This window comes from Ambystoma mexicanum, chromosome 3p, assembly GCF_040938575.1.
Source record: "Ambystoma mexicanum isolate Mex_15411 chromosome 3p, UKY_AmexF1_1, whole genome shotgun sequence".
NCBI lineage: Eukaryota > Metazoa > Chordata > Amphibia > Caudata > Ambystomatidae > Ambystoma > Ambystoma mexicanum.
Window position 1 is genome coordinate 735,391,909 of NC_090925.1, and position 14,421 is coordinate 735,406,329.

The 14,421-nt window shown below is 48.4% G+C and overlaps 1 protein-coding gene across 2 annotated transcripts in view; it reads left to right on the forward strand.

The window, feature by feature from the left end:
- Nucleotides 1-14,421, forward strand: part of PRR14 (proline rich 14) — a 738,062-nt gene that overhangs the window by 623,595 nt on the left and 100,046 nt on the right. The gene's annotated exons all lie outside the window — the stretch shown is intronic.

Below are 14,421 nucleotides of genomic sequence, written 5' to 3' on the forward strand. Positions count from 1 at the left end.
CGACGAAACAAACGTCGAATACCACACAAAAAGCTATGGCAACGCCGAAAAAGCACAAGAGTAGCCAGGAACTGCCCCCTTCATCTAAGGGCACTTCTGAACTACCGGAGGGCTTTTCAGAGGGCGACGGAAACCTTTCTTCGACGTTGTGGGAGCGTTCTTCCCCCTCTAGACTATTCAGGGGTCCCCCATGAGACCCTTGAAAGACTCCATTCTTGTATGGAGAAAATGGAAAGGTTTATGGGAAACCAAAACCCACCCACACCCAAAAGACCAAGAGAATGGCCCCAGGATGACCCTAGGGTCAAGATTCCTAGGCTGTTTCCCCCTTCTACAGACTTATATGACCTCACTGAAGAGGAGCAATACCTCCAGGAAGATGAGGAGTGTTTGGGTGGAGAGGAAGAACATGAGGAAGAGGGGTTTGAAGAAGATCCTTACACTAGTGCAGGAGCTTTCGAAGAAGATACAGCTACCTCGCAGCCCTGGCAATCCCCATCAGTGCAGCCTTGGCAATCCCCATCAGTGCAGCCTTGGCAATCCCCATCAGTGCACTCAGACCCTGATGTCTTTCACCCTTCTCCTCCTAAGGATTCACCTATTGGAAACACCTCTCCCATAGATGACCAACCTTCACTTAATGCACTATTGCGCAAGGCAGCAGCGCATTTTGAAATAGACACAGGGGAGACTCTTCCTGACATAGACTTTGTAGAGAAAGTTATTAAAGAAAAAGCCCCTGTTAGTCAGTCTATTCCGCTCCTGGCTTCTATAAAGAGAAGAATAACTCCTTCCCTTTCCAATCCTGCCTTAGTCAGAGGGGTCAACCCTCGGATAGAAAAGCTCTTCAGCCCTTCGCCCTCTGACCCTTTGTACATCAGAGGCCATTCTATTCCGGACTCCCTCGTAGTTACTAATACAAGGAAAAGAGCAGGGGTACCACTATCCACTAGTGAGGCACCACCTGACAAAGAGGGCAAAAAGCTCTATGCACTTGGGAAGAGAATCACAACGTCCGCCGCCTTTTCAACTAGGATTGCAAATAACAGTTCCCTACTAGCTAGCTACGCAGATGCACAGTGGAGCAAGCTGCGCAGCGAAGCAGAGGGCGCACCAGAACCCCTGCGTTCACGCCTGTTAGCTACAATCTCAGAGGGAACTCTTGTAAATCGGGGCATCGTAAAGAACTCCTTAGATGCCGCAGAGACGGCTGGCCGTTCCCTGGTTCAGGGAATACTTCTCAAACGCCATGTCTGGCTGCGCAATTCGGGATTTAAGCCGGAAACCCAGGCTTCCCTGATAAATAAGCCCATAGAACAAACACATATGTTTGGGAAAGCAGTTGATGAGGCCCTAGAACATGCGAAGAAAGAGTTTGATACCATCAAAACTCTTGACCAAATTTCTAGGCCCCCTAACAGACGCGGCTATGGCAATAGACGCTCCTTTCGTGGCCAACGCCAGCAGCAAAACCAACAGCAATTTTACTCTGCTACCAACTGGCCCTCTAACCAGGGTAACAACACCCAGTTCAGTCAAAGAGGCCAACGCTGTGGCAGAGGAAGATGTTGCGGCTCCAGCCCCAAAGGTTCCACGCCCAATACCAACAAATGACCCGAAGATTCGGGTCACCTCCCATGCATCACCGGTCGGGGGCCGGCTAACATCGTTCCTTTCAGCATGGGAGGGAATATCGTCAGACCACTGGGTATTATCCACCACAGCCCACGGATACTGCATCAAATTCAACGGTTCCCCGAAGTACAGACCCCCATGGAACCGACGCATGACACCGGAACACCTCACCATTCTTCTTCAAGAAGTAGAAGAGCTACTGAAAAAAGAAGCTATAGAGGCTGTCCCCCTATCTCAGGTAACAGAAGGTATTTATTCAGTGTACTTCCTTGTACCCAAAAAGGACTTAACCATGCGCCCTGTATTAGATCTGCGCCCAGCGAACAAGTTTGTCAAACCCCAAAAGTTTCGTATGGTGACCTTGCAGGAAGTAATCCCACTGTTATCACAAGGGGATTACATGACAACACTAGACATGAAAGATGCATACTTTCATATTTTAATGTTGCCAGCGCACAGAAAATACCTCATGTTCAAGATGGAGAACAAACCCTACCAGTTCAGAGTACTACCCTTCGGGATAGCATCTGCACCAAGGGTATTCACGAAAGTACTGGCAGTGGCAGCGACCCACCTGCGCAGGTTATCCATCCCGGTATACCCTTACCTCGACGACTGGCTCATAACAGGGGATTCTTACGAAACATGCTTCTCCAATACCCAAAAGACTGTAGACCTTTTGCTCCAACTGGGCTTCTCCATCAACGAAAAGAAGTCCAGCTTAGACCCCAGCCAACTCAAACAATTCCTAGGGGCTCTAATTCGAACAAAGGACGGCCTCGTCTTCCCCTCCAACGAGAGGGTCCAAAACATGCTGTTTCAGATCCCCCATTATGTGGCAGGTCGAGAGGTGACGGTACGCAAAGCAATGCGCTTGCTAGGGATGATGGCGTCATGTATTTATTTGGTACCTCACGCGCGCCTGCGCATGCACCCAATGCAAGAGTGGCTCAACAGCCAGTGGTGTCAGGCCAGCGGACAATGGGACGATCAGGCCTTGGTTCTCTCGCTACGGTGATGGACAAAAGAAAACCTGTTATTAGGGAAAACTTTTGCCACACTCGCAGTGGAAGCCACTCTAACCACAGACGCATCCCTTACAGGATGGGGGCTCACCTATCCCAACAGACTCGCGGAGCGTGGACTCCGAGCTTAGCATCCAAGCATATAAACCTGCTGGAACTACTAGCGGTGTTCAAAGCACTAAAAGCCTTTCAGGAACACCTACAAGGAAAGACAGTGATGGTCCTCACAGACAGCACCACAGCCATGTACTACCTCAACAAGAAAGGGGGCACTCACTCTCCAGGACTGTCCAAGCTGTCCCAGAACATCTGGAAGTGGGCTCTCAAACACAACATGTTCCTACTATCACAACATGTACCAGGGGAACTCGATCTGCTAGCAGACAAACTCAGCAGAGGCTTCCCCCTGCCCGTAGAGTACGAATGGCGGTTACAAGAAGACATCGTCTTCGACGTCTTCACACAGTGGGGTTTCCCAGAAATAGACCTGTTCGCAACTCTGGAAAACTCTCAATGCCAAGATTACGCCTCCCGGTACCCCCAGAACCAGTCCAAGGGGAACGGTCTATCGATTCCATGGTCAGGGAAATTTGTTTACGCTTTTCCCCCCCGACTCCCCTTCTCAACAAGATAGTGCACAAGATGCACCAGGAACAAGTTACCATGATACTGGTGGCCCCTATGTGGGCCTGACAGCCATGGTTCGCTCACTTGTTGAGACTGCCCGTACAACATGCTGTCACAAGACAGGGGCAGGACACTGCACCCATGCCCTCAGACCATGAACTTAGCAGCCTGGCTCCTGAGGTCATAGAATTTGGACATTTACAACTTCCACAGAGGTGCATGGACATCCTCAGAGAGGCCAGAAAGCCTAACACTCGTCACTGCTATTCTAGCAAATGGAAAAGGTTTTTCATCTAGTGTAGAGGGAAGAGTATCAACCCCGTTGACTGCTCTCCCACACAAATTATTCTGTACCTGACCCATTTACTGGACTCGGGTCTAGTATTCAATTCTATTAAAGTACACCTGGCAGCGCTTTCGGCTTACACCACTTCCCAACTCAAAGTATCGTGGTGGAAGATCCCATTAATCAAAGCCTTCATGGAAGGGGTAAAGAGAATACACCCTCCAATAGCAAACCCAGCTCCTGGCTGGGATCTAAATGTCGTACTTACCAGGCTCATGGGGTCACCCTTTGAACCCATGCACAAGGCAACTCTTAAAGATCTCACTCTTAAGACTGCTTTCCTAATAGCTATCACCTCCATTAGGAGAGTAAGTGAACTACAGGCCCTTTCGGTTTTAGACCCCTTTGTAACAGTTCACAACGATAAAGTGGTTCTATGCACACACCCAAGGTTCGCACCGAAATTCATCTCCAAATTTCATGTCAACCAGTCTATAGAACTACCAACGTTCTTTCAAAATCCTTCAAATCTAGGAGAAAAAAGCCTGCATACACTTGATGTGCGCAGAGCTGTCATGTTTTACATGGAAAGAACTAGTCCACTGAGAAAGACTAATCCGTTCTTTGTCTCGGTGGCAGCAGGAAGAGAAGGAGATGCAGTTTCAAAATCCACTATATCTAGATGGATTGTACAATGCATCACTCTCTGTTACACTCTTGCTAAGAGAGAACTACCCTTCAAGCCAAGAGCACACTCTACTCGAGGCACTGGGGCATCCAAAGCATTCATTACAAATGTTCCCCTTGAGTCCATCTGCAAAGCGGCAACCTGGAGTTCTGTACACACCTTTACAAAACTCTACTGTCTAGATGCCCACTCTAGATCTGATTCCCAGGTGGGACAAGCAGTATTAAGACCTCTTTTCTCTACTGTTCCTTCTCACAACCCACCTCCAACTCCGGGTACTGCTCGCTAGTCTATGCACAGCATGTGATTCTAGGCAGATTAACAAACATCAGAAGACAATGCATTACTTACCGTAAAAGCATTTCTGATGGTTGTATCTGCTTAGATTCACATGCACCCAGCCTTACTCCCCGCTCGGATGGAAGGAACATAGACATCCTTTTCTATATCTCTCTTTTCTGTACCCACTCACGTCTAGAAGGCTCCCTCAGGGCAGAAAAATACAGAGGGACCTCGACGCGTGAGGGATTATGGGTACAACGCACGTCACTATAGGGATAGTGTTACAGACACGCCTTGTCGACGTCCCCTTTTTCGACTACGAAAAACAAAATGCAATACTCCGCAGTGACCACTGGATGTCGGACCTATGCACAGCATGTGTATCTAAGCAGATACAACCATCAGAAATGCTTTTACGGTAAGTAATGCATGGTCATATTTCTGAGGCTTGTGGTATCTGCTTAGATCACATGCCATGCATAGGCTGACATCTAGTCGAAGCTGCAGAGTATTACAGTTGTGGTTTTCAAAATGATATATATATTTCTGATGTTTGTTAATCTGCTTAGAATCACATGCTGTGCATAGGTCCGACATCCAGTGGTCACTGCGGAGTATTGCATTTTGTTTTTCGTAGTCGAAAAGGGGACGTCGACAAGGCGTGTCTGAAACACTATCCCTATAGTGACGTGCGTTGTACCCACAATCCCTCACGCGTCGAGGTCCCTCAGATTGTTTTTTTCCGCCCAGCTTCTGGTCGCCTTCACGCGGAGCTCCTCGAGAGACATTGCAACTCCTCGACCTCTGGTCGTGTTTTCTCTAATATTTATAATCCCTCCCTCGACGCAGTTGTAAGCTGTTCTCCGCCGAAAAGAATCTTCGACGGAGGGTCGAGCGGAAGAAATCCTTCGGCGCTGCCGAACACGTGGCCTGGCCTCGCAGGCCATATACAGTAGGGAGAGTGGGGTCGTGGGACATCTCTGGGTCTTTTCTGAGAATGCCTTTCCCTTTCCCCTTCCTTTCCCTTGGGGTGTTTATCGCGATTTATTGCCTCGGCTATGGAGAGGACACCGTTTAGGTTTTGCCCACTTTGTAAAGGCAAATTCACTTGGAAGGACAAGCACTCGCGGTGTAACCGCTGCTTGCCCCTCGATCACAAGGAGGAAAGGTGCGCGGCTTGTCGGCTTCTTAAGCCTAAAACTCTAAAAGACCGAAGGGTTAAAAGGTGGGCGGCCTACGCGATGTCGAAGGCCGAAGGTTCACCCGCCGCTGCTACCACCGACAGTGACGAGGAACGCGATAACACGACCTCCGCTACGGAAGTCGAAACCCCCTCTAAGGAGCGCTTACGCGCTTCGTCGTCTGTCCCCGGCCCCGACGGGCTCGGCTCACGCCCTGCTTATGGGGATGAACACCCCGGCGACACAGACGCACACAAAGATCCACATAAACACACAACCCACGGCTCTTCTTCGACGAAGTCGAAAAGACCTTCGGCGCCCAAGGAGACGCAGGTTCCACCGGCGGCCTCCTCGGACCGTTCGGGTTCGAAGCCCCTCTCGCAGCCGCGACCTGCGACTGGGCTTTCGGCAAACAAGGGCGCTGCCACCAAAACATCGGCCGGTGCGCATCAACAGAAAGCGCAGACCGCCGTAGAGCGTTCGATACCCATAGCGTCGAAAACTCAAGCTTCCGCCGACAAACGAGTCGCAGACAAGCGAGTCGCCGATAGCTTAGCAAGGATCGCTGTAGCCGACGCCCAAAAGCGTACGCCGAAGATTTCGTCGAGCGTTACGCATAAGTTAAAGGATACGCCGAAAAAGCCCGAAGGGAAGCAGGGACTACCCCCTTCAGGCAGGGAGTCTCCCGACACACCGGAAGGTTTTTCGGAGGGCGACGGGACACTTTCCTCGACGCTTTGGGAGAGGTCGAGCCATTTCGAGTTAGATAACCCTATGTTTCCCCCGCCAGACCGCTCTGGGGTACCCCATGAAACTATGGAAAGACTCCACCTCTGTATGGAGAGGATGGAAAAGTTCATGAGCACCCAGGCCTCTCAAACACACAAGAGGACCAGAGAAGGGCCTCAGGAGGACCCCAGGGCCAAAAATCCGAGGCTAGTCGATCCCCAGCAGGACACAGCCTCAGACTTCCAAGATGTATATGACCTCACTGGGGAGGAGCAAGACTTCGAGGAAGAAGATGATTTCATGGACAATGAAGAACAGAACCAGGAGGAATGTCTGGAAGACAGAACAGACATTATAGAAGAAGGCTTCGGGGTTAACCCAGAAGAGGGACCTTCACACCCCTGGCAATCACCATCAGTGTATTCCGACACTGATGTCCTAAACCTAACTCCTCCGGACAATTCTCCAGTTAGGAACACGTCTCCAATTGACGATCAGCCGACGTTCAATGCACTGTTGCGCAGAGCAGCAGCGCATTTCGAACTCGACACCGGGGAACTCTCTCCAGAATTGGACTTTGTAGAAAGAGTGATTAAGGAAAAACCCCCGGTCAGCCAGACCATTCCACTCCTCGCTTCAGTGAAGAGAAGGATCATACCTTCGCTGTCCACTCCCGCTATGATCAGAGGGGTCAATCCACGGATTGAAAAACTTTTCACTCCTTCACCCTCAGACCCCCTCTACATTAGGGGACATTCCATTCCTGATTCCCTAGTGGTTTCTAATACTAGAAAGAGGGCAGGGGTACCACTTTCCACCAGTGAGGCACCCCCTGACAAGGAGGGCAAGAGGCTATATGCCCTTGCAAAAAGAGTTACTTCCTCGGCTGCCTTCTCAGCAAGAATTGCCAACAACAATTCCTTGCTTGCAAGCTACGCAGACGCGCAGTGGGCCAAACTGCGAAAAGACGCCGAGGAAGCACCGGAGCCTTTACGTACGCGCCTACTGTCAACTATTGGCGAAGGAACCCAAGTGAACCAGAGCATTGTTAAAAACTCTCTGGACGCGGCAGAAACAGCAGGACGTTCCTTGGTACAAGGAATACTCCTAAAGCGCCATGTATGGCTGCGCAACTCAGGCTTTAAACCAGAGACACAGGCGTCTTTGATAAATAAACCTGTCGAGGACGCTAACCTCTTCGGAAAAGCGGTAGATGAAGCCCTAGAGATGGCTAAAAAAGAGTTCGACACTATCAAGACTCTCGACCAAATCTCTAAGCCCACTACCAGGCGCGGCTATGGCAACAAACGCTTTTTTCGTGGCCAACGCCAACACCAACAACAAAATCAACATCAGCAATACCCTGCCACCAATTACCAAACCAATAGTGGGCAGTACAGCCAAAGAGGCCAACGCCGGGGCAAAGGGAGGGGTCGGGGATCCACCCCCAGAGGCTCCCAAGCCCCCAACAACTCCAAGTGACGCGAAGATTCGCGTCCCCTCCCATGCAACACCGGTCGGGGGCCGGATAACATCCTTTCTTCCTGCATGGGAGGAGATAACGTCAGACCGCTGGGTACTGTCCACCGTAGCCCACGGATACTGTATCGAATTCAACAGTTCCCCATCCTACAGACCCCCGAGGGGACGTCGCATGACACCGGAACATCTTGCCATCCTTCTCCAAGAAGTACAACAACTGCTGGAAAAAGGAGCCATAGAGGTCGTGCCTCTATCTCAGGTAACGGAAGGTATTTATTCAGTGTACTTCCTTGTACCCAAAAAGGATCTAACCATGCGCCCTGTATTAGATCTGCGCCCAGCGAACAACTTTATCAAACCCCAAAAGTTTCGTATGGTAACCTTACAGGAAGTAATCCCACTGCTTTCTCAGGGAGATTACATGACAACATTGGACATGAAAGATGCATACTTTCATATTTTAATGTTGCCAGCGCACAGAAAATACCTCAGGTTCATGATAGAGGGCAAACACTACCAGTTCAAAGTGCTACCCTTCGGCATAGCATCAGCACCAAGGGTATTCACGAAGGTGCTGGCAGTGGCAGCGGCCCACCTGCGCAGGTTGTCCATCCCAGTTTACCCTTACCTCGACGACTGGCTCATAACAGGGGATTCTTACGAAACATGCTTCTCCAATACCCAAAAGACAGTAGACCTTTTGTTCCAGTTGGGCTTCTCCATCAACGAAAAGAAGTCCAGTTTAGACCCCAGTCAAATCAAGCAATTCCTAGGGGCTCTAATTCAAACAAAGGACGGCCTCGTCTTCCCCTCCAAAGAGAGGGTCCAAAACATGCTGTTTCAAATCCCTCAATATGTAACCGGTCGAGAGGTGACGGTACGCAAAGCAATGCGCTTGCTAGGAATGATGGCGTCGTGTATTTATTTGGTACCTCACGCGCGCCTGCGCATGCGCCCAATGCAAGAGTGGCTCAACAGCCAGTGGTGTCAGGCCAGCGGACTATGGGAGGATCTAGTTGTGGTCTCGCAGGCCTTAGTTCTCTCGCTACGGTGGTGGACAAAGGAAAACATGGAAAAAGGGAAACCCTTTGCCACACCCGCGGCGGAAGCCACTCTAACCACAGACGCATCCCTCACAGGATGGGGGGCGCACTTATCCCATCAGACTGCTCACGGAGTGTGGACTCCGAACGTAGCATCCAAACACATAAATCTACTGGAGCTACTAGCTGTGTTCAAGGCGCTAAAAGCCTTCCAGGAACACCTACAAGGCAAAACAGTAATGGTCCTTACAGACAGCACCACAGCCATGTACTACATCAACAAGCAAGGGGGCACCCACTCTCCAGGCCTGTCCAAGCTGGCCCAGAATATATGGAAGTGGGCTCTCAAACAGGACATGTTCCTACTATCACTACATGTACCCGGGGAACTCAATCTGCTAGCAGACAGCCTCAGCAGAGATTTCCCCCTGCCCAAAGAGTACGAATGGCGCCTGCACGAAGACATCGTCTTCACACAATGGGGATTCCCAGAAATAGACCTGTTCGCAACCCTGGAAAACTCACAATGCCTAAGTTACGCCTCCAGGTACCCCCAGAACCAATCCAAGGGGAACGGTCTGTCGATGCAATGGTCAGGGAAATTTGTTTACGCTTTTCCCCCCGACTCCCCTTCTCAACAAAGTGGTGCACAAGATGCACCAGGAACAAGTGACCATGATACTAGTGGCCCCAATGTGGGCACGACAACCATGGTTCGCTCACTTGATGGAGATGTCTCTATCCCCCCCAGTAAAACTCCCCTGCCCGTACAACATGCTGTCTCAGGACAAAGGCAGGACGCTGCATCCATGCCCCCAGAACATGAACTTAGCAGCTTGGCTCCTGAGATCATAGAGTTCGGACATCTACAACTCCCGCAAAGATGCATGGACATCCTCAGGGAAGCCCGAAAACCGAACACTCGCCACTGCTATTCTAGCAAGTGGAAAAGATTTGTCATCTGGTGCAGGAGTAAAAGCATCAACCCTATTGACTGCTCTCCCACACATGTGGTCCTATACCTCACCCACCTATTGGATTCAGGTCTAGTGTTTAACTCCATTAAAGTCCACCTAGCTGCACTTTCTGCATACACCACTTCCCAACTCAAAGTGTCGTGGTGGAGGATCCCTGTTATAAAGGCCTTCATGGAGGGAGTAAAGAGAATACACCCCCCGATAGCTGACCCAGCTCCCGGATGGGACCTTAATGTGGTACTCACCAGACTCATGGGCTCTCCATTCGAACCCATGCACAAAGCATCTCTTAAACACCTCACGCTTAAGACTGCTTTTTTAATAGCTATCACCTCCATCAGGAGAGTAAGTGAACTTCAGGCTCTTTCTATTCTAGACCCCTTCGTTACAGTTCACAAAGATAAAGTGGTTCTACGCACTCACCCTAGGTTTGCTCCGAAATTTATTTCTAAATTCCACGTAAACCAGTCTATAGAACTACCAACGTTCTTTCAAAATCCTTCCAATTTGGGAGAAAGGACTCTGCACACACTAGATGTACGCAGAGCGGTCATGTTCTACATGGAAAGAACCAGACCACTGAGGAAGACTAATCAGTTCTTCGTCTCGGTGGCAGCAGGAAGAGAAGGAGATGCAGTTTCAAAATCCACTATTTCTAGATGGATTGTTCAATGCATCACTCTCTGCTATACTCTTGCTAAGAGAGAACTGCCCTTTAGGCCAAGAGCACACTCTACTCGAGGCACGGGGGCATCCATAGCATTCATTGCAAATGTTCCCCTTGAGTCCATCTGCAAAGCGGCTACCTGGAGTTCTGTGCACACCTTTACAAAACACTACTGTCTAGATACACACTCTAGATCTGACTCCCAGGTGGGACAGGCAGTATTAAGACACCTTTTCTCTACTGTTCCTTCTCATAACCCACCGCCAACTCCGGGTACTGCTCGCTAGTCTATGCACAGCATGTGATTCTAAGCAGATTAACAAACATCAGAAGAGAATGCATTACTTACCGTAAAAGCATTTCTGATGATTGTATCTGCTTAGATTCACATGCGCCCGCCCTTCCTCCCCGCTCGGATGGAAGGAACATAGACTTCCTTTATATCTCTCTCTCTTTTCTGTACTCACTCACGTCTAGAAGGCTCCCTCAGGGCAGAAAAATACAAACAGAGGGACCTCGACGCGTGAGGGATTGTGGGTACAACGCACGTCACTATAGGGATAGTGTTTCAGACACGCCTTGTCGACGTCCCCTTTTCGACTACGAAAAACAAAATGCAATACTCCGCAGTGACCACTGGATGTCGGACCTATGCACAGCATGTGAATCTAAGCAGATACAATCATCAGAAATGCTTTTACGGTAAGTAATGCCTTCTCATATAAGATGAGGAATCTGTGCGAGGAACATCCAGTACAAAGAACATTACCAGGGGGTAAGTCATTTGTGCACTGCCAGGGGTCTAATCAGTGGTCCATGCTGAATACTCTTAATGAAGAAGCTGAACTTCAGAGATCAGGCAATGGGAAATTTGCAAGATGGCTCCAAGGCAAGTATTGAACAGCTGGCTCTCTACAAAATATGCAGAGGCTGATTACGCATACAATGCCACCATTCAGGATTCTAATGCTGAACAATGTGTTATGCTGTGTTATTGGATTTATACTGCACACTGCTGCAATTTGCATCCTCCAGGTGCGCGAGTGGATTGGAAAGCGGGAGAGTTCCTTTAAGTAGGCAAGAGAGGGAAAATGCAAGATAGTTTTGCTGTTGTGTTGATGCATGCAGACCTCTGGTACATTGAGGCATTTCTGTCCAGAAAGGAAACCCTACATGCCCATAGTGCTAGGATGCATTGCCGTGACTGTAGCATTGGCTTGGAGGCTATGCACCTATAAACCCAGCATGTAGGCTGGGTTTATAGGTGCAGTTTTCAGTTTGTCCTCTGCTGGGTCATGTTTTAAGAAGCCGTGTGAGTGCCTTAGTTGGTTTTCATGTTGTCTTTGAGTGTGTAAATTGAGTAGTTGGTGGGGTAGGGTTAGCATATACTTCAGTGAGACATTAGAGAGTGGATGTTGTTCCATTTCCCATATTGTGTAGATGCCCAGGTAGATTATCTTTGGGTGCTAAACAAAGCAAGCAAATAGTGTGGCGGTTTCTTGGGTTGAAAGAATTAAACAATAAGTCACTCTTGGAATCAACATCTGAAAGTTCTGATCACCAGCCTGGCAATCCACAGGGCATAATAGTCTTGTAGTTATCGTTTTTCTCTTTACAGCCTCTACATGTAGTTAGTCTAGGCGTCTCTCCTGAATAAGCTACAGAAAGGGATAACCACCTTTTAGGTGTGTGTGTCACCAACTATAGCTTTACCAATCTCTAACCTGTCTTTGGAAGACTAAGTGGGGTCTCAGAGAGCGGCTTCTGGCACTAATTCTGGGGCTCACTGACTGCCCTCCTTTGACCTCCTCATGCCTCCATCTCAGATTCGTGCCTGGGGATCGTTTCTCTTTTGTCTTACTAATCTTGCCTGCATTACTCTAGACTCCATGCTCTGCTACCACCACTGGTTCTCCATATATTGTGTATCGTCAGCATCTCCTATCTGAGCATCTGCCAATCTAATCTTATTTGCTGATATTCTTCTTTAGCCAATACTAGGGCACTCTCTGGGGGGACCTCCCCCTCTTTCCTTCTCCCTGCTTATACACTGCAGGAAGGGTGAAAGTCTCACTCACTAAGGTCAATCAAAACATCTGAGTGAGTCCAACAGTATAGTGCTAGATGGTGTGCAGTCAAAAATGTCAGAAAAAAAGTCGAATGTTTTCTTTTTTTCATTTATCTATTTTATGTGTTTAGTAAGTAAAAAAAGGGGTAAAATAAAAAAAATACTAAAAAAGGGGATTGGGGGTAACCCCCCCATTTCGGAAAAAAAAACGTAATAAAAAAGAAATTCAACTTTTTTTTCGACATTATTTTTTCTATGTTTTGACTTTCAACATTATTGCTTTCAATTTAATGACTATAAACCGTGCTAGGTGGCTCAGGACAGAGATGGTCATATTTCCAAAAGGAAAATCTCCCTAACAGAACCATTGGCTTGGAGGCTATCCCAGCCCCAAATCAGCGTTTATAGATCATTCCAAGTTTTGCCGACAAGACAGCCATACACTTCTTTCACTGGTACAAACACCAGGAGGTAGTTTGGGATGCCTGAGAGTCCCTATTCAGAGCTGAATGCAACTCGCAGCATTTTTGTGGATTGTAGAGAGAGCCCACATAACACAAACAAGCAAAAGGGCCATTCCTCACAAAGAACGACGACAAATCAAAATGGCTAGGTCATGGCTTAAAAACTGCTTGGTTGTCGCATTGTTCCTGTTTAGGCAGCAAGTGGCTACCAACATGGCAAAAAGGGTACTACACTGTTTAGCCAAATAAAGTATAAAGCTGCCACTATCCTGTAAAAGTTACACATTCACACTGCCGCCAAATGGGTCCTTTTTGTAGTGTCCCTGCCCTGCTAGCCATATTGTCTACTTAGGACTACACATTAAAAATATAATTGTGGCCTGAAGCCACCTCATCAGCAAAAATAAGTTAAATAAAAAAAAAAAAAAGCCAGCACCAATTCAGGGGGACTAACAGAATCAGCACAAGGAAGCTACAATGACTTTGGCATAACAAAGCAGTTCCCTAGAGAAATCAAGTTTTCATCGTCCCCTTTCCTGCTTCATGAGTAATAGAAAATAGTGTTGTCACAATACCATTATGTAGGTGAAATCTTGATTGATGACACATGCCATCTGGTCTTCATATTTTGTGGTCTTCCAGATGTAAGCTGGTTGATATGGAAAGCAAGGGTGTGCTTCTGTTTTAGAGCTCGTGGGCTACTATTAGTTGCTTGTTTGACAGGACATATTTGACTAATGGTTGGAAGTCCTATAGCAGCATTGAAAAAACAAAACTATGTTCTGGCATCCACCCTCCACAGGGTCCAATCCAGGTTTTCCCTCTGAAATAAAAGTTCTGTGAAAGTATGTCTTTGCAGTTGCTCACTTACTCTTAATGGGAGAACCGCAGTAATTCACCATTCAACAAACACTCCCCAGGTCATCTCCCACTTTAAGTTTCAATCTAATTTGTCTGTCTTCCTCTCCATCCTGGATGCGCTCTAACATTTCTGCAATGTGCACATTTTCCCCTGTTCGTGGGCATCTTGTCCTTGGTGTACCTCACTGTAAGCAGACCACCCATGCTTCCCATCACAAAGCTGAAGATGAAACTGGTTCCCTCATTCTCTGTTAGACTCGTGCCATGTTTGTAGCTTCTATTTGGGATGCCTGCAGTTACTGCTCTTATTTGTCCCCTCTCCCTTATTTACCCAGTTAGCCTCTTGCAGGTAAGTGTGGTGTGACAATTACTCAGAGCTCCCAGTTCTGCGTCAAAACTCTAACGC